Below are 22,523 nucleotides of genomic sequence, written 5' to 3'. Positions count from 1 at the left end.
GGTACACCGTGTCCCTCCTGGTGAGCCTGGCTGCATTGTGGTGGTGGGGCAGGGATCCTGGGTGTCTCCTGGGATGTGGCAGGAGTGGGGGTGGTGGTTGGCCCAGTTGTACCTGACGCAGGTGCTGCAGGTGGTTGGACACCAGAGGGGCCAGGTTGGTCGGGGTCGTCCACAGAGTGGTGAGAGTCGTCGCTGCCGGTGGGAGCGTCATCCCGCAGAGCCAGGTCCTGTGAGTCTTCCCCCCCAGTGTTGGGGGGTGATCCACGACGTTGACCTGTGTGTGAGAGAGACAATGTTATTTTTGTTCCATGCAACATCCATGTTTCATTCGTTTCAAAGTTGGCACATTTCCTCTGGGTATTTGGATATGTCTTGCATTCCACTCACAGTGCACTTGTGCATGGGTATGTCCCTTGGCCACAGCTTTTGAGACTTTACCTATGTGTGACACAGTCTTACTTGCTGCGTCAATTGTGACTGCAGTCAGCAGTGGAGTGAGCAGGTGTGGCGAGCCATGCATTGGCGCCTTCCGTGTTGCACTGTACGTGGGCACATGGAGTTGTTCCACACACTTATATAATGCAGGTAGCTGGCGTTGTGCTCGTGCACAGGTTGAGACATGGCCCAGTGTTTTGCCATGGAGAAGAGAGGGGGATTCAGGCACTGGCCACCCTTGTCTACATGCACGCAGTCCACCTGCTGACGAGCAGACATTCCCACACCACCCAAGGCTGAATTGGTCTCCCTGTGTATCCCTTTCTCACTCCCTCTCTGTCCCCCTCTCCCTCCCTCCCTGTGTCAGCCTCCTCCCTCTGTCCATCTCCCTGTGTCTCCCTCCCTCTCTCTCCCCCTCTCCCTCCCTCTGTGTGTCACCCTCTGTCACCTCAGCCCAGCTTCCTAGGCACACACTTTTTGCAGATCTTTGAATGGCCCTTGGCTTGTTCATGTGAGTTTGTTTCTGATCTCCAGGAACCCATTGGGTGTAGTGTCTGTGTCTGCGCTGCTGCTGTGGTGGTGTGTGCTGCCACTCTTTCACAGTGTTGGCTGTTCATTAGCTGCTGTCATGTGCAAAAAGTGCCTTCACCCCCATGTCTTAATGCAAGGCGTCCGCCATTTGCTGGCAAGTCTTTCCTGTGTGGGGACACACTGTTTGTCTGGCTGTGACCTAGGCCATATGGGCAGAGGGCATTGTTGTCTGCTTCTGAGTTGCACTATGGGATTTTTGGGGCCCACACTCCCGCCATCCGGCTTACCGTGTCTTGTGTTGGTGTTTTCTGTGGCCTGTGACTTGGCATTGTCCAGCTGGGTGCATGGGGCATGGTGGCGCTAGTGGCGTGTGCGTGTTCATGGAGTGTGGTTGAGTCATGCGATAGCTTGGGGTGGTTGCGTGCATGATTGTGTGTTTGGTTGTGGAAGACGTTCCCCCCATGTGAGGTGAGTTGTTTGTGTACTCACCCGGGTCTCGGAGTCCTTCTACTCCGTCCACTGACACCACCGGCAGTATGGCCATCACCCTCTCCTCCCAGGGATGGTATTGTACGCGTCTGCGTGGCGGCCATCCTCCAGTGATGTTGGCCTGGTTGTGGTCGTCGGTCATTTTTGCTCGGACCCTCCTCCGCAGATCGTACCACCTGGCTTGGCATTCATGCCTGGTCCTTCTGGTGGACGCAACAACATTCACAGCATCGACAATCCTCTGCCACATGGCAGTTTTTTCAGAGATTCTGGTCTGTCTGACCAATGTTCCAAAGAGGTGTGGCTCGACTCTGAGGATTTCGTCGACAAGGACCTCCAACTCTTGGCTAGTGAACTTTAGATTCTTGTTAGTGGGCATGGTGAGGGGTGTGGGTGTGGATGGTTGTGGGGGTGTGAGTGTGGATGTTTGTGGGTGTGTGGGTGTGGTTGTGCAGGTGTGTGTGTGAATGTGATGAGGGGGTGTTTGTGATGGTGGGTGTGTGAAGGTGTGCAAGTGTAAGGTGTAGTAAAGGTTCAAGTATGGTGCTGTAGGTTGTCTGTGGGGTCTGGCAGCAGTGAGTCTGTTGCAAAGGCTCATGGTTTGTGTGTGTGGGCCCTTTTTATTGGTCCATTGGTGGGTGTGGCTGTGTTTGAACTTTGGGTGGGTGTGTTATAAGGAGTGGTTGTGTTTTGGGCCTCTGTTTGGGAGTTTGGCAGTTGCAGGTCAGTGAATGTGTTGTATTTGTGCTTGTTGGTCATGTTTTGTGGCTTTGTGCCATTCGAATAGTGTATTCTTGTGTTGTTTTGCTTTGTCCTGGTTGTGTATGTGTGTTTTTACCGTGTGTACGGTGTGTACATCGGCAATTTTGTTGTACAGTGCTGTCCTTGTGTCTGGCTTGGTACGACTCGTACATGCGCAATGTTGGGTGAAGGTGCTGGTGTTGGGGCCTGGGGTGCGCTCCGTACTTAGAATGTTGGGGTCGGGGTACGCTCCATACATACGCGGGTGTGGGTACGGGTCATACATACATGGTTGGGGTGGGGGTACGGGTCGTACATACACGGTTGGGGTGGGGGTACGCTCCATACATACGCGGGTGAGGGTACAGGTCGTACATGCACTGTTGGGGTGGGGGTACGGTCCGTACATACACTGTTGGGGTGGGGGTACGCTCCATACATACACGGGTGAGGGTCCGGCCCGGACATGCACGGTTGGGGTGGGGGTACGGTCCGTACATACACGGTTGGGGTGGGGGTACGCTCCATACATACGCGGGTGAGGGTACGGGTCGTACATACACGGTTGGGGTGGGGGTACGCTCCATACATACGCGGGTGAGGGTACGGGTCGTACATACATGGTTGGGGTGGGGGTACGGTCTGTACATACACTGTTGGGATGGGGGTACGCTCCATACATACACGGGTGAGGGTACGGCCTGGACATGCACGGTTGGGGTGGGGGTACGGTCCGTACATACACGGTTGGGGTGGAGGTACGCTCCATACATACGCGGGTGAGGGTACGGGTCATACATACACAGTTGGAGTGGGGGTACGGTCCGTACATACACTGGTGTACATACACGGGTGGGGGTACGGTCCGTACATACACTGTTGGGGTGGGGGTACGCTCCATACATACGCGGGTGAGGGTACGGTCCGTACATACACTGTTGGGGTGGGGGTACGCTCCATACATACGCGGGTGAGGGTACGGCCCGGACATGCACGGTTGGGGTGGGGGTACGCTCCATACATACGCGGGTGGGGGTACGGGCCGTACATACGGGGGTGTACATACACGGGTGGGGGTACATCTCGTACATACACGGGTGTACATACATGGGTGTACATACACAGGTGTACATTCACGGGTGGGGGTACGTCTCGTTCATACACGGGTGTACATACACGGGTGGGGATTCGACTCGTACATAGGAGGGCTGGGGGGAGTGTTGGGCGCGTATGCGGGCACATGTCTCCATGGTTGCTATGGGAGTTCGGTGCGGACGGTGTTTTGTCCATCCGGTTGTAACATCGGACGCACGGGATGGATCGTACTTGCGCGGTCGGACTTCACTTTTCACATTTGTACGGTAAATCGTCCAAGGATGTGTCGGACACATTTTCCGACCCGAGGACGTGTGGGGAATTATTCCCAATGCGATTCGTATGGACTTTTTTACCGTGCGAATCGTACTTGGCAGTTTGCACGGCACTTGTACGATTCGTACGGTAAAAAGACCGGATACGAGTCGTACGGGGAATTTTTTTACAGGATCGTAATCGGCACCATATTGTCAAAAATATATTAACACACATTAATTATATTTGTAATAAAATAAAAATAAACAATAATATTAACCCCTTCCCTGCTCATGACGGAACCGTTCCGTCATGAGCCACGGTTGCCGTGTGCTCATGACGGAACGGTTCCGTCATGACAATCCTGTCGGCGGCCGCTCCGCCTGCGCGGCGCTGTTTCCCCGCCTGTGCGGGGCGACAACGCAAATGGGCGGAGTCATGACGGAACCGTTCCATCATGAGCACAGCTCAACTGTGGCTCATGACGGAGCGGCTCCGTCATGAGCACAGGCCCGCCGCGCTGCCCCCCTGCCCCCCCCAGCGCTGCAGCGGAATGTCCGCAGCAGCGAAGGGGTTAAACAATACCCACCCACAATAAATAATAATAAATTAACTTACCAAGTTTATTCCAAACTCTGAAAAATCCATTTCCTGCTTACACAATCCAAACATTAAAAAAAAATGTTCCCCCAAAAAAATGCAAAAATACAACTGTCGATTAAATCCATAATCCATGCACCAAATATACATCGGAAAACCATGAAAAACCCGAAAATAGATAAAAATAGTAAAAAACGCTCCATGAAAACCGAAACATTTAAAGAAGTGTAAAAAATATATTGTTCAATAAAACGAACACACACTTCTTTAAAAAAAAAAAACGACTCCATCCAAAACGAAGAACCTAGAAAAGAAAGTATAAAAACAAAACAACATACATTCCCACCCACATAAAACAACACATAAACACTTATTAACAATAGTACTAGATTTAAAATAGTTCTAAATATACATTAAACACCTTAAACCTAACTCTCGAAACATGCCTACACAACGTTAAAAACACGTAAAAACACAACACGCAACTCTAACACATAACATTTAGAAATCTAACTAATATAGATACAGCTACACTAAACACTATCTAACTAGGCTCAAAATAAAGTTTGAAACCATGTAAAACATATAAAACAAACCTTACCTTTCACGACGCAAAGTAACTCCCAACCGCGAGCTTCCCTTCAACCCAAATGACCCAAAACAACATTAGCGGGTTACAAAATAGAGCGCCCAAAACATAATAAAACATTTAACTATAAAAAAAAACCTCATTAAATCAGGTAAAATGTAAATTCACACACAAATATTTTCTATTATTTATCTAAAATAGACCTATTTTTTCATGTACCTAAAAATTGTCAAAATATTTTCCCCATGTGTAAGATTATAAAAATAAATATTACAAAATATACAATATTTATTATTATAATTTCTAAAAAGAAAATACAACAAAACAATGTATGAAAAATTGTTACAAATATTTTGCATGAATGATAAAATGTTATTTATGTTAAAAATGTGTTTGTGTTGAAAACATTGTAAAAAAAATTAATATTAATATTTTACATTTTAATATTATTAAAAAACTTAGAACATGTTTGTACTACAAATATTAAAATGTTAAAAATGTTTATATATGAAAATATTTGCCAAAAGTTTTGTATAAATATTTACAAAACCTATTGCTATGTTAAATTTAATTTAAAACACAAAATTCTACTACATTATAAATAATTTAAATGTACTAAAAAATTGTACAAAATATAGTAAATGTACATAACATTTTTTCTGACCTATACTCAATATGTTTGAATTGAATTACAATGTAAATAAAGATATTTCTGAATGATTCTACTCAAATGAATAAACAATACAAAATTACAAAAACTACAATAAAAACCATGTTCTTGTCTTATTAATTGTGGTTCTCTGATTATTTACATTTACCTTCTATTATCAATATTTAACACATATAAAAAATTGTTTTTACAAAAATAAAAAAATAATAAATATTATAAAATTACAGAATACCATTACCCATTATTTCAATACAAAATATTCACATTTTTTTCCTACAAATAACATTAACGTGCCAATTACGATTCTGTAAAAAAATTCCCCGTGCGACTCGTATCCGGTCTTTTTACCGTACGAATCGTACAAGTGGCGTACAAACTGCCAACTATGATTCGCGTGGGAAAAAGACCATACGAATCGCATTGGGAATTATTCCCCACACGTCCTCGGGTCGGAAAATGGGTCCGACATGTCCTCGGACGATTTACCGTACAAATGTGAAAAGTGAAGTCCGACCGCGGAAGTACGATCCATCCCGTGCATCCGATGTTACAACCGTATGGAAAAAACACCGTCCGCACCGAACTCACATAGCAACCATGGAGACATGTGCCCGCATACGCGCCCAACACTCCCCCCAGCCCTCCTATGTACGAGTCGAATCCCCACCCGCGTACGTATGGAGCGTACCCCCACCCCAACCGTGTATGTACGGCCCGTACCCCCACCCCAACCGTGTATGTACGACCCGTACCCTCACCCGCGTACGTATGGAGTGTACCCCCACCCCAACCATGTATGTACGGACCGTACCCCCACCCCAACCGTGTATGTACGACCCGTACCCTCACCCGCGTATGCATGGAGCGTACCCCCACCCCAACTGTGTATGTACGACCCGTACCCTCACCCGCGTATGTATGGAGCGTACCCCCACCCCAACGGTGTATGTATGACCCGTACCCCCACCCCAACCGTGCATGTACGGCCCGTACCCCCACCCCAACCGTGTATGTACGACACGTACCCTCACCCGCGTATGCATGGAGCGTACCCCCACCCCAACCGTGTATGTACGGACCGTACCCCCACCCCAACCGTGTATGTACGACCCATACCCTCACCCGCGTACGTATGGAGCGCACCCCCACCCCAACCATGTATGTATGGACCGTACCCCCACCCCAACCGTGCATGTACGGACCGTACCCCCACCCCAACCGTGTATGTATGACACGTACCCTCACCCGCGTACGTATGGAGCGTACCCCCACCCCAACATTCTAAGTACGGAGCGCACCCCAGGCCCCAACACCAGCACCTTCACACAACATCGCGCATGTACGAGTCGTACCAAGCCAGACACAAGGACAGCACTGTACAACAAAATTCCCGAAGTACACACCGTACACACGCTAAAAACGCACGTACACAACCAGGACAAAGCAAAACAACACAAGAATACACCATTCGAATGGCACAAAGCCACAAAACATGTCCAACAAGCACACAAACAACACATTCACTGACCTGCAACTGCCAAAATCCAAAACAGAGGCCCAAAACACAACCACTCCTTATAACACACCCACCCAAAGTTCAAACACAGCCACACCCACCAATGGACCAATAAAAAGGGCCCACACACACAAACCATGAGCCTTTGCAACAGACTCACTGCTGCCAGACCCCACAGACAACCTACAGCACCATACTTGAACCTTTACTACACCTTACACTTGCACACCTTCACACACACACCTTCACAAACACCCCCTCATCACATTCACACACACACCTGCACAACCACACCCACACACCTACAACCTTCCACACACCCCCCCCACAACCATCCACACCCACACCCCTCACCATGCCCACTAACAAGAATCCAAAGTTCACTAGCCGAGAGTTGGAGGTCCTTGTCGACGAAATCCTCAGAGTCGAGCCACACCTCTTTGGAACATTGGTCAGACAGACCAGCATGTCCGAAAAAACAGCCATGTGGCAGAGGATTGTCGATGCTGTGAATGCTGTTGCGGCCACCAGAAGGACCAGGCATGAATGCCAAGCCAGGTGGTACGATCTGCGGAGGAGGGTCCGAGCCAAAATGACCGACGACCACAACCAGGCCAACGTCACTGGAGGAGGGCCGCCCCGCAGACCCGTACACTACCATCCCTGGGAGGAGAGGGTGATGGCCATACTGCCGGTGGTGTGAGTGGACGGATTAGAAGGACTCCGAGACCCGGGTGAGTACACAAACAACTCACCTCACATGGGGGAACGTCATCAACAACCAAACTCACAAACAGGCACACAACCCCCCCAAGCTATCGCATGACTCAACCACACTCCATGAACACGCACATGCCACTGGCGCCACCATGCCCCATGCACCCAGCTGGACAATGCAAAGTCACAGGCCACAGAAAACACCAACACAAGACACGGTAACCCGGATGGCGGGAGTGTGGGCCACAAAAATCACATAGTGCAACTCAGAAGCAGACAACAATGCCCCCTGCCCATATGGCCTAGGTCACAGCCAGACAAACAGTGTGTCCCCACACAGGAAAGACTTGCCAGCAAATGGCGGACGCCTTGCATTAACACATGGGGGTGACGGCACGTTTTTGCACATGACAGCAGCTAATGAACAGCCAACACTGTGAAAGAGTGGCAGCACACACCACCACAGCAGCAGCGCAAACACAGACACTACACCCAATGGGTGCCTGGAGATCAGAAACAAACTCACATCAACAAGCCAAGGGCCATTCAAAGATCTGCTAAAAGTGTGTGCCTAGGAAGCTGGGCTGAGGTGACAGAGTGTGACACACAGAGGGAGGGAGAGGGGGAGAGAGAGGGAGGGAGACACAGGGGGACGGACAGAGGGAGGAGGCTGACACACAGAGGGAGGGAGAGGGGGACAGAGAGGGAGTGAGAAAGGGACACACAGGGAGACCAATTCAGCCTTGGGGGTGTGGGAATGCCTGCTCATCAGCAGTTGGACTGCGTGCATGTAGACAAGGGTGGCCAGTGCCTGAACCCCCCCTCTTCTCCATGGCAAAACAGAGGGCCATGTCTCAACCTGTGCACAAGCACAACGCCAGCTACCTGCATTATAGAAGTGTGTGGAACAACTCCATGTGCCCACGTACAGTGCAACACGGAAGGCGCCAATGCATGGCTCGCCACACCTGCTCACTCCACTGCTGACTGCAGTCACAATTGACAAAGCAAGTAAGACTGTGCCACACATAGGTAAAGTCGCAAAAGCTGTGGCCAAGGGACATACCCATGCACAAGTGCACTGTGAGTGGAATGCAAAACATATCCAAATTCCCAGAGGAAATGTGCCAACTTAGAAACAAATGAAACATGGATGTTGCATGGAACAAAATTAACATTGTCTCTCTCACACACAGGTCAACGTCGTGGATCATCCCTCAACATTGGGGGGGAAGACTCACAGGGCCCGGCTCAGCGGGATGACGGACCCACCGGCAGCGACGACTCTCACCACTCTGTGGACGAACCCGACCCCGACCAACCTGGCCCTTCTGGTGTCCAACCACCTGCAGCACCTGCGTCAGGTACAACTGGGCCAACCACCACCCCCACTGCTGCCACATCCCAGGAGACACCCAGGATCCCTGCCCCACCACCACAATGCAGCCAGGCTGGCCAGGAGGGACACGGTGTACCGGGCACCCAGGAGGAGGCAGGCGACAACGCCAATGCCACCCCTCAGGGGTCCCGGAGACCCGATGTGCCCACAAGGGCAGGCCAGGTGCAAGTGGGCAGGGGTGGTGGGAGTGGAGGACGGCGGAGGCGCGAGCCTGACCGGTTGGCTGCGGAACCGGTATATTCCCATGTCAGAAACATCCTGGACACATACCGGCAGGACACCACGGGCATGGCCCAGGTTGTGTCCATCCTCAAGGAGATCAAGACCCAGCAGGCCCAGTAACATGCGGAGCAACATGCCTGTCTACTGCGACACCAAGGGCGGATGGAGGACAGACAGGCTGAGCTCGTGACGGTGTTCACGGGAATTCACAGTACACTCCGTCGGATAGCCGACAACATGGGCAACCCTCCCTGTGCCAGCAGGCGTAGAACATCACCACCCACAGGGAGGGATGAGGAGGAGGAGGAGACATCCGACGGAGCATCCCAAACATCGTCACGGCCTGCTTCTGAGGGTCCCCGCAGGAGGGCGGGTCGTCCACGGAAAAGACCGTGAGGGTCAGCGCAACAGCACCATCTCCCAGGACACCTGGCCTGGCACCTGGCCCACTGGACCAACAGCAGCACAGCAGCAAAAGACATTCTCTGCCACATGGACTTGCTGGTCACTGTCTGACCAATGTTGACAAAGACTGTGGCATGGACTCTGAGGATTTCCAATGGCAAGGACACCAACTCCCCTAGTGAACTTTGGATTCCACACACCCGGAAAGCCCCTCATGTCATACCCCCCCCCCCCCCACGTACCCCAACCAAAATAAAAAGTTACACCATAAAGAGAAGATGCCTACATTTTGCATTATTAGCTTACATGTGTCTTGTAAAGTCTAACCATGCCTGAGTTCTCATTTGACTTCAACCATCCACTCCCTGGGGCCTGAGTCTGGCACAGGACACACATGGGTCACATTGTATTAGGCAAGACAGACATGGAGCACCATACACACCCGTGATGGGCCCAACCAGCTGAGGGGGTGGCCGCACAACCGTGCCGACAGACATATTGAGTACAGCGACAGCCATGTGCAGAGGTCAGGGATCATGTGGAGTGTCCTGTGGGGCACCCAGGTATGTGTGGTCAGGTTGCAGAACCATGTCCTGCAAGCTTGAGTCAGGTGGATGCAGAGAATGGTGGCCTGGCCAACGTTGGTTGCATGGGGATGGCACATGTCACAATACCCACACAGTCATGGACATCATGCACAATACACAGTCTAATCCCACACAAACAGCTAGCATCTTGCAACTCTACACATAGACACATAGCCACTATCACGGAAAACCATGCCAGACATGCCGGATGCACCGTGGCAACACACCAGCATTGACTGAGAAGAGGCACCTTGGAGGCATAGGGACACCTTTATTATTCATGTATTCGGGAATGCAGAGGCAACTCGGAGTACACATGAACAGGTCATGTGGAGTAACATGTGGGTCCAACACTGGAACCCCCCTTCTGCAGCACAAATGCGTGATAGCCATGGAACTGGCACACAAGTGTCGGCTAACAGCTAAACACCCCCTGCTGCTCACGGAGAGGCTGCCATACACCATTGATCCTCAGATGTGGAAGTCCCACACCATGTCAAGCCAATGCAAACCGTATGTGTCCGAGAGCAGTGTTACACACATTGATGCCATCATCACAATCCACAATCCCATCACAGATGACTGTCAACAAGTCTGACCATCTATTCAGGTGTACCCAGCTGCATGTCATGTGTCCCATGGTGATGTGACATGTCTGCAGAGGAACCAAACATCGACAGGGGCAGTGTGCACACATCGTAAACAACTGCCACACCCAATACACCCCTGATGCATCCCTTACCCTAAGGAGACTTCCAAACTTGTCCGTGCGTGTAACGCTGAGTCAGCACACGATGACGTGTCCATGAGGAATAGCAGTGCCACAACAATGCAACCAGCAGACGGCATGCGCAAGTACCTGGGGATGAGAGACACACAAGAAGTCAGCCACAAAAAGCACAGCCACTTGCATGTGCATGTACTCGACACATGTAAGGATGACAACATGCTAGGTCACAATTATGACTGGGGAAATACACTCATCACTGGCACCATCACTCCAGTGACACACCCACACACACCTCTGACTCACGTGCCATACATGCAGATGGACATACACATCGCAACACATGCCCCACGGGGACCAATGAGTGCACACACAGACACTGGTACTCACCACTAAGCAAAGAAGTCGCGTATGAGCCGACTCTGGATGTCCTCTTGCGGAACCACATCCTCCACATCACTAGCCCCATTGCCAAGCCCTTCGTCCTCCACGGGTGGATGGTCCTGATCATCTTGATCCAGGATGAGTGGCACAGCTTTTTCAACTGCCATGTTGTGCAGCATGCAGCAGACCATGAAAATTTTGCAGACCTTCGCCGGGGCATATGGGAGGGCGCCGCCGGTCTTGTGGAGGCATCTGAATCGGCTCTTCAGGAGGCCAAATGTCCTCTCTATCACTCGCCTTGTCCGGCCATGGGCAGTGTTGTAGCGGAGCTGGGCCGGCGTGATGGGGTTGCGGAGAGGTGTGATCAGCCATGGCATGTTGGGATAGCCAGCGTCCCCTACATGGAAAGCACATGGACATAAGTAGGACAGGAGAAGCGGTCATGCTGGAAGTCTACCCAAAATACAGGACAGACAGAGTGTACTCACCAACAACACATGCTCGTTCGTTGCGCAGCTGCGTCATCATTTCAGGCACCCTGCTACGCCTCATGATGTAGGCATCGTGTGCTGATCCTGGAAAACGAGCACAGACATGTGAAATCACCATGTTGGACAGACACACCACAAGGGCATTGATGGAGTGGTAGTGCTTGCGATTCCTGTACGCTACCTCCTGTGCCTGTGGTGGTACCAAAGCCACATGTGTCCCATCTATGGACCCAATGACATGGAGCATCCCTCCCAGGGCATAGAATCCACGCTTGACCCGAGTCAACATTTCAGGAGTTGGGAAATGGATGAACTCATCCAGGTGAAGAAACATGGCCTCTAAGAAATCATGCAGCACACGGCTGAACATGCTCTGGGACATGCCACCAACATGAGCTATGGTATATTGAAAGGTATCCGTGGCAAGAAAATGTAGGGCTGCCATTACCTTCAGCTTGGGTGTCAGTGCCGTAGGATACCTGTGCAGTGGTTGCAGGTGTGGTGCCAGCCTCGCCGTCAACTCCTCAATCAACGGTTGGGGGAAGCGGTAGCACCGGATTCAGTCATTCTCCCGCATGTCAGCCAAGTCCGGAATTGGTCGGGGAAGAGGCGGCGCTCTGCAGTAATTTGGAAGTGACAAGGAAGAGTGAGTGCACTACAACAACAATTTGTTTGTACTGAGCACATGTTAATCTGTCAATACACATGTGCGACATACGGAGTCAGGTATGTGCCACATGCCCTGGACACGTATGGCTGCCAGGTAACACTCCTACCAAGACCCAGCTACACACGGAGATTGTGAACCTCCACATGCCATGGCATGGGATTAGCTGTGTCCCAGTGTAAGTGAACAGCCAGACGCAACACAAGAGTGACATACATCAACAAATCAGCAGAAGTAGGATGTCGATTTCAGAGACTGGTAGCGGAACACTAGAGCCGCAGGTCACATGACATGACACTAGGACAGGCCACACACCTTGCCAATAAGGTGTACATGTAATGACTCACCACACATTCATTGCGAGGATGCAGACATGTCCTTGTGACGCTACTCCGTGTCCCATGCATACATATGCACCTCACATCCGATACCACATGTGACCTGGTGTGCGTAACAGTGTGCCATGTCCATCTACACACAGACACATGTTGGTTGCTGCAACAGCTGATGCTTTTGAGGGAGCACCAACATCAAGCTAATGGGAACACCCCACACATACATGACATAGACACATCATGCACCGTGTGTAGTCACATGTCTGGTGTGGTAACCCCTGTAGCGGGCATCAGGAGACACTTGCGTGTGTTGTTGACTGTGCCATGCCAGTGACGCTCATCCCAAGTGTGCAGTACGACATGCACACATGTCAAAGGAGTTAAGGGCATGCCTGGCACACATTGCACCGTCACACATGACATCTGTACACATCTCATCATACATCTGGTGCCTTCTCGACTCAGGAGTAATGTGCCACATCACAGCTCTTTCACACCTGTGCCCCACACATGTAGTATTGCCCAGACAATGCCTTGATGTCCATCCATGGACAAGTATGTCAGCCCTATTCCTTCCTGTGTGCTGCCTGTCACCACTGTGATGTGTGAAAGGCACCGTACATTCGCTCAGAGGGCCTGTGTACGTTCCCTATCACTATGGGAGTGCTGCCGTATGTGTACCCATAGTGATAGTGAGCGTACGCACGCGTGTACGGTCCGTACCACTATGGGTGTGCTCGCGTATGCGTACCCATAGTGATAGTGAGCGTACAGGCGTGTGTACGGTCCGTACCACTATGGGTACGCATACGCGAGAACACCCATAGTGATAGTGAGCGTACAGGCGTGTGTACGGTCCGTACCACTATGGGTACGCATACGCGAGAACACCCATAGTGATAGTGAGCGTACAGGCGTGTGTACGGTCCGTACCACTATGGGTACGCATACGCAAGAACACCCATAGTGATAGTGAGCGTACAGGCGTGTGTACGGTCCGTATCACTATGGGTGTTCTCGCGTATGCGTACCCATAGTGGTACGGATTGTACACACGCCTGTACGCTCACTATCACTATGGGTGTTCTCGCGTATGCGTACCCATAGTGGTACGGACCGTACACACGCCTGTATGCTCACTATCACTATGGGTACGCATACGCGAGAACACCCATAGTGATAGTGAGCGTACAGGCGTGTGTACGGTCCGTATCACTATGGGTGTTCCCGCGTATGCGTACCCATAGTGGTACGGACCGTACACACGCCTGTACGCTCACTATCACTATGGGTACGCATACGCGAGCACACCCATAGTGATACGGACCGTACACGCGCCTGTACGCTCACTATCACTATGGGTACGCATACGCGAGCACACCCATAGTGATACGGAACGTACACACGCCTGTACGGACTGTTGCTATGCTTTTGGGGTGCCCTTGGGCCCTGGTACGCACCGTACATGTGTGTGAAACTCCAAATTACATAGGGGACACATGAGGGACAAGTATAAAGGCCTACATGCATGCTGGTTGTCATGGAGACCAAGTTTAAAGTTTGAATTTTTTTCAGCAGGTGCACAGCAGAAGTCAGTTTGAATAAATCTACTTTGTTCCAATGTGGTTCTGGAGTTGACATCATGCTCAAGAAAAAAACACAATCAGAACACACTGACTGTGCTAGGTTTGAAGGGATTGGAGGAAACATAGGATGCAAATGTGAGTGACCAATCACTCTGTACTCCTGTGCATGAAACAGGCCAGCAAGGCAGATATAAGGCAGCCAGGTCCCATGAGGGAGCACTTGCCTGCACATCTTTGGATTCTACGACCCAGCTGCTGCTGCTACTGATTCCCTGGAACCATGTCAAGGTCTGAGGAGAGGGCACAGCCTTTCACCCTGGAGGAGAACCTGGCATTGCTGGATGTGATCCTCCCACAGTACCCCCTGCTGTATGGGCGGCCAGGGTATCAGGTGAGTGCAGAGTCTACTAGCACAGACTGTGTCCCTTGTTTGTGACTGTGACTTCTGGCATTGTGTCCAGGTGTGACACACATGCTATGTACTGTAGGGAGGGTCCCAGGGGGGTGAATGCCTGATGTCTCCCAGCCCGAGCATGCTGTGGTGCATGTCTGCCGTCCTCACTTGCATTGTGTTTACTGTGACAATCACTGCATGGTGCATGCCACATTCTGCCTGTCTTGTCCTCCTGGGAATATAGCCTCTACAGTCCTCATGTGATTATGTGGTCAGCCCAGTGTGACAGGTGACTGTACCCACAGATGTGTGTTAGTTCTGTGTACCTGTGCTGAGAGTGTCCACATGATGTGTTCGTACCCTGGACATCGGTGTGTGAGTAAGTCCCCTGTCATGTGGGTGGGTGCATATGTGGAGTGTGGCACCCGGGCTGCATGAGGGATGGATATACCCTGCCCATGTGATATGAGCAGGGAGCAGTGCTGTGTGTCTGACGTGCAGAGCCAGCCCCACACCTGTGAGCCCCCCCGTCTAGTGGCACATGTGCAGAGTGAGGTTTGTCGCTGCATTTGGCAATGGCAGGTGAATGTCCTGTGCCTGTGTGTGTCTGTGTACTCTGCTGAGGTAGCGTCAGTGGACTGTGGCAATTGACTGCTTAGAGGTGCTGCACATTATCCTGGTGTAGCTTGTGATGCACAGTGTGAGCCTGGATCATTGATTGTGTCGTTGCCCTCATTCCATCTGTGTACTTTCAATGGCACGTACTGCTTTTGCCCTTCCCCAGAGGATCATGTCCCTATGACAAAGGTGCAATGTGTTGGATGCATACTATGCCTTGTTGTAAACAGCAAATTGGTTCTAATATGTGTCTCTGCGACATGTGCCAGGTGTATTGATGTAGTGTCACTTGTTCATCCTCACAGGTAGGCGCCTCTGCCAAGAAGCAGATATGGATGAACGCCGTCAGTGCCGTGAGGAGGACGGACGGTCGCAAGCGGCGCCTGGCCCAGGTGAGGAAACGCTGGCAGGATATCCGGTGCTGGACGCGGAGGATCGCACGGGTCCTGCTGGGGGACTCACCTGAGACCCATAAGAACCGCGGGCGCCGCCGTCTGACCCACATCCACAAGCGTGTGCTGGCGGTGGTATTTCCAGACTTGGACAGGCGCTTACAGGAGAAGCAGCAGCAGGAAGGGGGTAGGTACCTGTGTGTTTGTTGTGTGTCACCAGCATTTGTATGTGCACAGTTGCATGGATACACTGCCAGGGTTTAAAGGTGCTGTGCAGATCCTGTTACCCACAGTATAGCGGTGCTCTCCTGCCTCCCTTCTCCTCCTTGCAATGTGTTCCCTGGTCTGTGCGTAGTCACTCCTTCACAAGGTTATCAAGGCTGGCACTTTCTCCACGTGAACTATGCCTGTAGCATCATGTGTGGGGGTGGTGTGTAACAGGTTTTGGGACCTTGCCTGTGCCCTGTCCAGTTCAGTACTTGTGGGTTCCATGTCAGTTGGCACTGATGCTGAGTCCAGACATGGGAGTTAGTCTCTCAAGTGTCATGCCTTACAGCACGCATGTCCTATGTTGTGGCCTGTGACATGATGTGCATGAGTGTGCGATACGCATAGTGCAGGGATGGTGGCGTGTGTTGCAGTCATTCCCATTCAGGACCATGGAGTTGTGTGGCCACTACTGTCCCCTGGGGCATATTTTCATAGGTGTCATGTGTGTCATCACAAAATGTGGACACTCTCAGTGTCTACAGCATAGGTTGTGCTCTGTGCCATTGTCCCCTGGCACCATGTATATTGACGTAATATGTAGTACAAGTGTCCACTGTACAGCCTGACCTGATTTTCCTTGTTCATACTCACGGTGGCCAGTGCCTGTGTGTCTTGTTACAATCATCTGATGATGACCATTTGTACATGATTATTTGGACAGGCGCACCTTGGGTATTTGGTGTCCAATCTTATATTTATGCAGCCCCTGTGTATTTCACCCAGACTAAGAGATGTAAGTGCTTCCTGTGTCTCAACAAATTGTCTCATGTAGGGGGTGGTTGGTGCGGGCAAAGCCTACATGTCAAAACCTGATGTCTCCTTGCTAGGTCTGGCCAGTGTGTGATGTTTGTCTGGACATACTCTCAAGGTGCAGTGAGCCAGTCATGGTGGGCATGTTTTCAGTATTACCTATGCAGCATGTGCCTCAAGTTCATGGATATGGTCCCTGCTCATCCCTATTTTCGGCAACGCTGTGTGGTGCAGATGCAGTGCTGGATTGTCCCCAGGGCCTGGCTCCTCTGTCAAACTCCATTTCATGTAATTTGCTATTGTGTCATGCTCACCATGGTTTTTCATTGGCATGGTGGGTCAACCAACTGTTTGTTGCATGCCCTACATCTGTACCTTGTTTCGTAGATGTTCCTGATCTTTCTTTTTAGGCTATGCACTGTAACCTATGTAGATTGGACTCATGTGACATATGTATACAGGTGTGTGATTAATTGCTGTCTCTTCACCTTGCCCACAGCATCGTCGGGGGACACGGAGGGAGACATGAGCACAGACGGAGCGGAGGGACCGAGCACCAGTGCCAGCGTTGACATCGTGGCTGGCACATTGAGTGGAACTGAGGCGGAGGAGAGTGAGGCCGAGGACCTGTCCACTGGCACGACAGAATATGAAGCTGACGGGTCCGAGGATGATCTCTCCGAGTGGGCGGAGGCTGCACCAGCAGCTGACAGCGGCACAACATCTCACCCCGCCCCCTCCATTGCCATCAGCCGCCTCCCACTTGCTCGTTTCCCTTCCCAGCATGCCCGGTCACCACATGTCTCCTTCCTGCCAGGCACCGCACCCCCTGCCCCTGTCTCCACTGCTGCTGCCAATGCCGAGTCTGTGGACATCCAGCGGCAGTTGCAGGTTGGTCAGGCTGCGATGCTTAATGTCCTCCATGGCCACAGCCAAGTGCTGAACAACATGGAGGCATACTTGGAGGGCATTTTCTCATCGCAGGCTGACCAACGCAACTTGCTGAGGTCCATTGACCCGACACTGACTGCAGCAGTGGGTCTCCTGCAGCGCTCCGTCCAACCCCCTACCCCTGACCCATCCACACTTCCCACTCCCATGCCTGTCCCACGTACACCCAGACGTCAGCATGCACCCACCAAAACAGACACAGGCACCACTCCAGCAGGGAAGGTCATACGCACACCTCCTGGCACACAGACACAGGGTGAAGTAGGCACACCCACTGGGTGGGGGGGCAAACGTAAGCCACGCAGCCAGAGTGGGAGTCCGCATTCCACCCAATCCACTCCCTCCAAATCCCCTCCCCTCAGCTCTCCTGGCCACATATCCGGCAAAGACTCCTTCATGGCCGCTCTGTCCCTGAGCCCCACTGTGACACCACCCCGCAAGCGGTCAAGGGAGTCCCCGGTCAGGGTGGTTGAGTCCCCCCCCCCCGTCCACACCCTCCCCCAGTGGCGCTGCGACCCATCCCTCCGCCCCCCCCCCCCCCCTCCTTGGGGCCTGTGGTTCCTTCGGGTGCAGGGGAGTCTCTGGAGGACCTTGCTAAGGTGTGCAGCGACATCCTGGCCTCCGCCTTTGGCCCTGCCCCACCCCCTGTGGTGGAGTCCTCCATCCCTGCACCCACGACGCCTACCCTTCGCCCTCATGTCCCTGCGGTGCCTGGTCCTTCCCCCCCACATGATGCCCTCCCCGCTCTGGAAGAAGAAGGAGTCTGACTGTGCAGGCAAGCTAGGGGACACGCGTCCCACTGTGTCCCCCACCTGGATTCGAACTTTGGATTGCCCTATGGGCATTGTACATTTTGAACTTTCAAGGGACAAACTGATTTTTGGATGCTGAATAAAGCAATTTATTTTTCCTTAGTACACTACTGTCTGTCTGGTACTGCTGTTGGTCGACCTGCCCCATTATTTTGGGTGGTGATAATGTGTTGGGTGTGTGGGAATTTTAGTCTTGTGCTGGTCATAGGGTGGATCCTGGTATCTGTGTGCCATCACAAGCTGTTGGCTACATAACTTTGTTCATGTAAGCAGTTACTGCATGGTGACATCGTCCCAAGGTGTGTTCCTTCCTCTGTGTAACCTGACATCTTCCCTGCAGGGTCTTTCCAATATGTGGTGCTGAGCTGTGTCTACATTGGCTGGGTGTGTGACGGACTCGTTAGACTTGGTCCATGCATGCTGAGCGATGTCTCCACCTGCATCATTCGTGGCGTCCTTGGTGGTCACTGGACTTGTGTATGTAGACTGTTGTCATGACTTCATGTGTACATGTTTTCTTTTTGGCGCTATGCATGTGTATACTCCCAGCCTCGCACACATGTGGTACATGTACTGCAGAATCTTTGTGCACCTGACTGACATTTGTGGGCATTGGATCTGTGGGTACTCCACCCTTTTCTTTGCAGGGGCACTGCTGGGAGTGTTGGGCACCCACCCCTCCTGTGTCTGGGCACTGCTGGGAGGACTCTGCACCCACCCCTCCTGTGTCTGGGCACTGCTGGGAGGACTCTGCACCCACCCCTCCTGTGTCTGGGCACTGCTGGGAGGACTCTGCACACACCCCTCCTGTGTCTGGGCACTGCTGGGAGGACTCTGCACCCACCCCTCTTGTGACTGGGCACTGCTGTGAGTATTAGGCACCCACCCCTCCTGTGTCTGGGCACTGCTGGGAGGACTCTGCACCCACCCCTCCTGTGTCTGGGCACTGCTGGGAGGACTCTGCACACACCCCTCCTGTGTCTGGGCACTGCTGGGAGGACTCTGAACACACCCCTCCTGTGTCTGGGCACTGCTGGGAGTGATAGGCACCCACCCCTCCTGTGTCTGGGCACTGCTGGGAGGACTCTGCACACACCCCTCCTGTGTCTGGGCACTGCTGGGAGGACTCTGCACCCACCCCTCCTGTGTCTGGGCACTGCTGGGAGGACTCTACACCCACCCCTCTTGTGACTGGGCACTGCTGGGAGGACTCTGCACCCACCCCTCTTGTGACTGGGCACTGCTGGGAGGACTCTGCACACACCCCTCCTGTGTCTGGGCACTGCTGGGAGGACTCTGCACACACCCCTCCTGTGTCTGGGCACTGCTGGGAGGACTCTGCACCCACCCCTCCTGTGTCTGGGCACTGCTGGGAGGACTCTGCACCCACCCCTCTTGTGACTGGGCACTGCTGTGAGTGTTAGGCACCCACCCCTCCTGTGTCTGGGCACTGCAGGGAGGACTCTGCACCCACCCCTCCTGTGTCTGGGCACTGCTGGGAGGACTCTGCACCCACCCCTCTTGTGACTGGGCACTGCTGGGAGGACTCTGCACACACCCCTCTTGTGACTGGGCACTGCTGGGAGGACTCTGCACCCACCCCTCCTGTGTCTGGGCACTGCTGGGAGGACTCTGCACACACCCCTCCTGTGTCTCGGCACTGCTGGGAGGACTCTGCACACACCCCTCCTGTGTCTGGGCACTGCTGGGAGGACTCTGCACCCACCCCTCCTGTGTCTGGGCACTGCTGGGAGGACTCTGCACCCACCCCTCTTGTGACTGGGCACTGCTGGGAGGACTCTGCACACACCCCTCCTGTGTCTGGGCACTGCTGGGAGGACTCTGCACCCACCCCGCCTGTGTCTGGGCACTGCTGGGAGAACTCTGCACCCACCCCTCCTGTGTCTGGGCACTGCTGGGAGGACTCTGCACCCACCCCTCCTGTGTCTGGGCACTGCTGGGAGTGTTAGGCACCCACCCCTCCTGTGTCTGGGCACTGCTGGGAGGACTCTGCACACACCCCTCCTGTGTCTGGGCACTGCTGGGAGGACTCTGCACCCACCCCTCCTGTGTCTGGGCACTGCTGGGAAAACTCTGCACCCACCCCTCTTGTGACTGGGCACTGCTGGGAGGACTCTGCACACACCCCTCCTGTGTCTGGGCACTGCTGGGAGGACTCTGCACCCACCCCTCCTGTGTCTGGGCAGTGCTGGGAGGACTCTGCACCCACCCCTCTTGTGACTGGGCACTGCTGTGAGTGTTAGGCACCCACCCCTCCTGTGTCTGGGCACTGCTGGGAGGACTCTGCACCCAACCCTCCAATTTCACGATATGTACGCTTAGAACATACACGGGTGTGGGTTCGCTCCATGCATACGAGGTGGGGTTACGGTCCGTACGTACACTGTTGGCATGGGGGGTACGCTCCATGCGTACGCGGGTGAGGGTACGAGTCGGACTTACCCTGTTGGGGTGGGGGGTATGCTCCACGCATACGGGGGTGAGGGTACGAGTCGTACTTACACTGTTGGGGTGGGGGGTACGCTCCATATGTACGCGGGTGAGGGTACGGGTCGTACATACACGGTTGGGGTGGGGGTACGCTCCATGCGTACGCGGGTGAGGGTACGGGTCGTACTTACACTGTTGGGGTGGGGGTACGCTCCATACGTACGCGGGTGAGGGTACGGGTCGTACTTACACAGTTGGGGTGGGGGTACGCTCCATACGTACGTGGGTGAGGGTACGGGTCGTACTTACACTGTTGGGGTGGGGGGTACGCTCCATACATACGCGGGTGAGGGTACGGGTCGTACATACACGGTTGGGGTGGGGGTACGCTCGATACGTACGCGGGTGAGGGTACGGGTCGTACTTACACTGTTGGGGTGGGGGGTACGCTCCATACGTACGCGGGTGAGGGTACGGGTCGTACTTACACTGTTGGGGTGGGGGGTACGCACCATACGTACGCGGGTGAGGGTACGGGTCGTATATACACGGTTGGAGTGGGGGTACGCTCCATGCGTACGCGGGTGAGGGTACGGGTCGTACTTACACTGTTGGGGTGGGGGGTACGCTCCATACATACGCGGGTGAGGGTACGGGTCGTACATACAAGGTTGGGGTGGGGGTACGCTCCATGCGTACGCAGGTGAGGGTACGAGTCGGACTTACACTGTTGGGGTGGGGGGTATGCTCCATGCATACGGGGGTGGGGGTACGGTCCGTACATATCCATACCCATGCTATGGAATGCATGTGCGGGCCGTACCCAGGCCTTTGCCATGTGGGTACAGCCGTCCCGCCATTGTTGGCGTGACGTAGGTGTGGGCGTGGTACGACTCGTACCCACGCTCTTAAGGCGTGGGTACGGGACGTACCTGTATTATTGTGTTGCCGGTTCGCGTCGTCAAGCACTTCCGTTGTGGCGGACGCTGGCTTTGCTGGACACGCCCCCACCCCCTCGTAGTGACCAGGGCCTGGGGGTCAGGTATGTCCAGGGCATGTGTGCTGTGTGACTTTGGTGGGGGTTTTGTGGCCTGCCCCTGGTCCTGCCCCCCCCCTTTCCTCCCTCCCTTTGTTGTTCTGACCTTCTGCGGCATCTGCGTCGTAACCTGTAGAGGAGGTCGACTGCTATGAGGGCCGGGATGACACGTAGGTTCGGGTCCATGTCTGTCCGTCGCGTGCAGGTACTCCTTGTTCGCGTCGTCCTGATTTCCCGGCAGTTTTTGGCTGCCGGAAAATATTGTCCGTGCGGGATGACGTCGGTGCAAATCGTAATGCCTGGTTCGTGAATGGCAGGCTGCGTGCGTCCCGACGTCACGTCGGCGCTTTCCCGGATCACATTTGTATGTTTATTTTCGTCGATCGGGGTTTTGTACGATTCGTACGG

This window comes from Triturus cristatus, chromosome 1_1, assembly GCF_964204655.1.
Source record: "Triturus cristatus chromosome 1_1, aTriCri1.1, whole genome shotgun sequence".
NCBI lineage: Eukaryota > Metazoa > Chordata > Amphibia > Caudata > Salamandridae > Triturus > Triturus cristatus.
Note: the sequence above shows the minus strand (reverse complement) of the source record.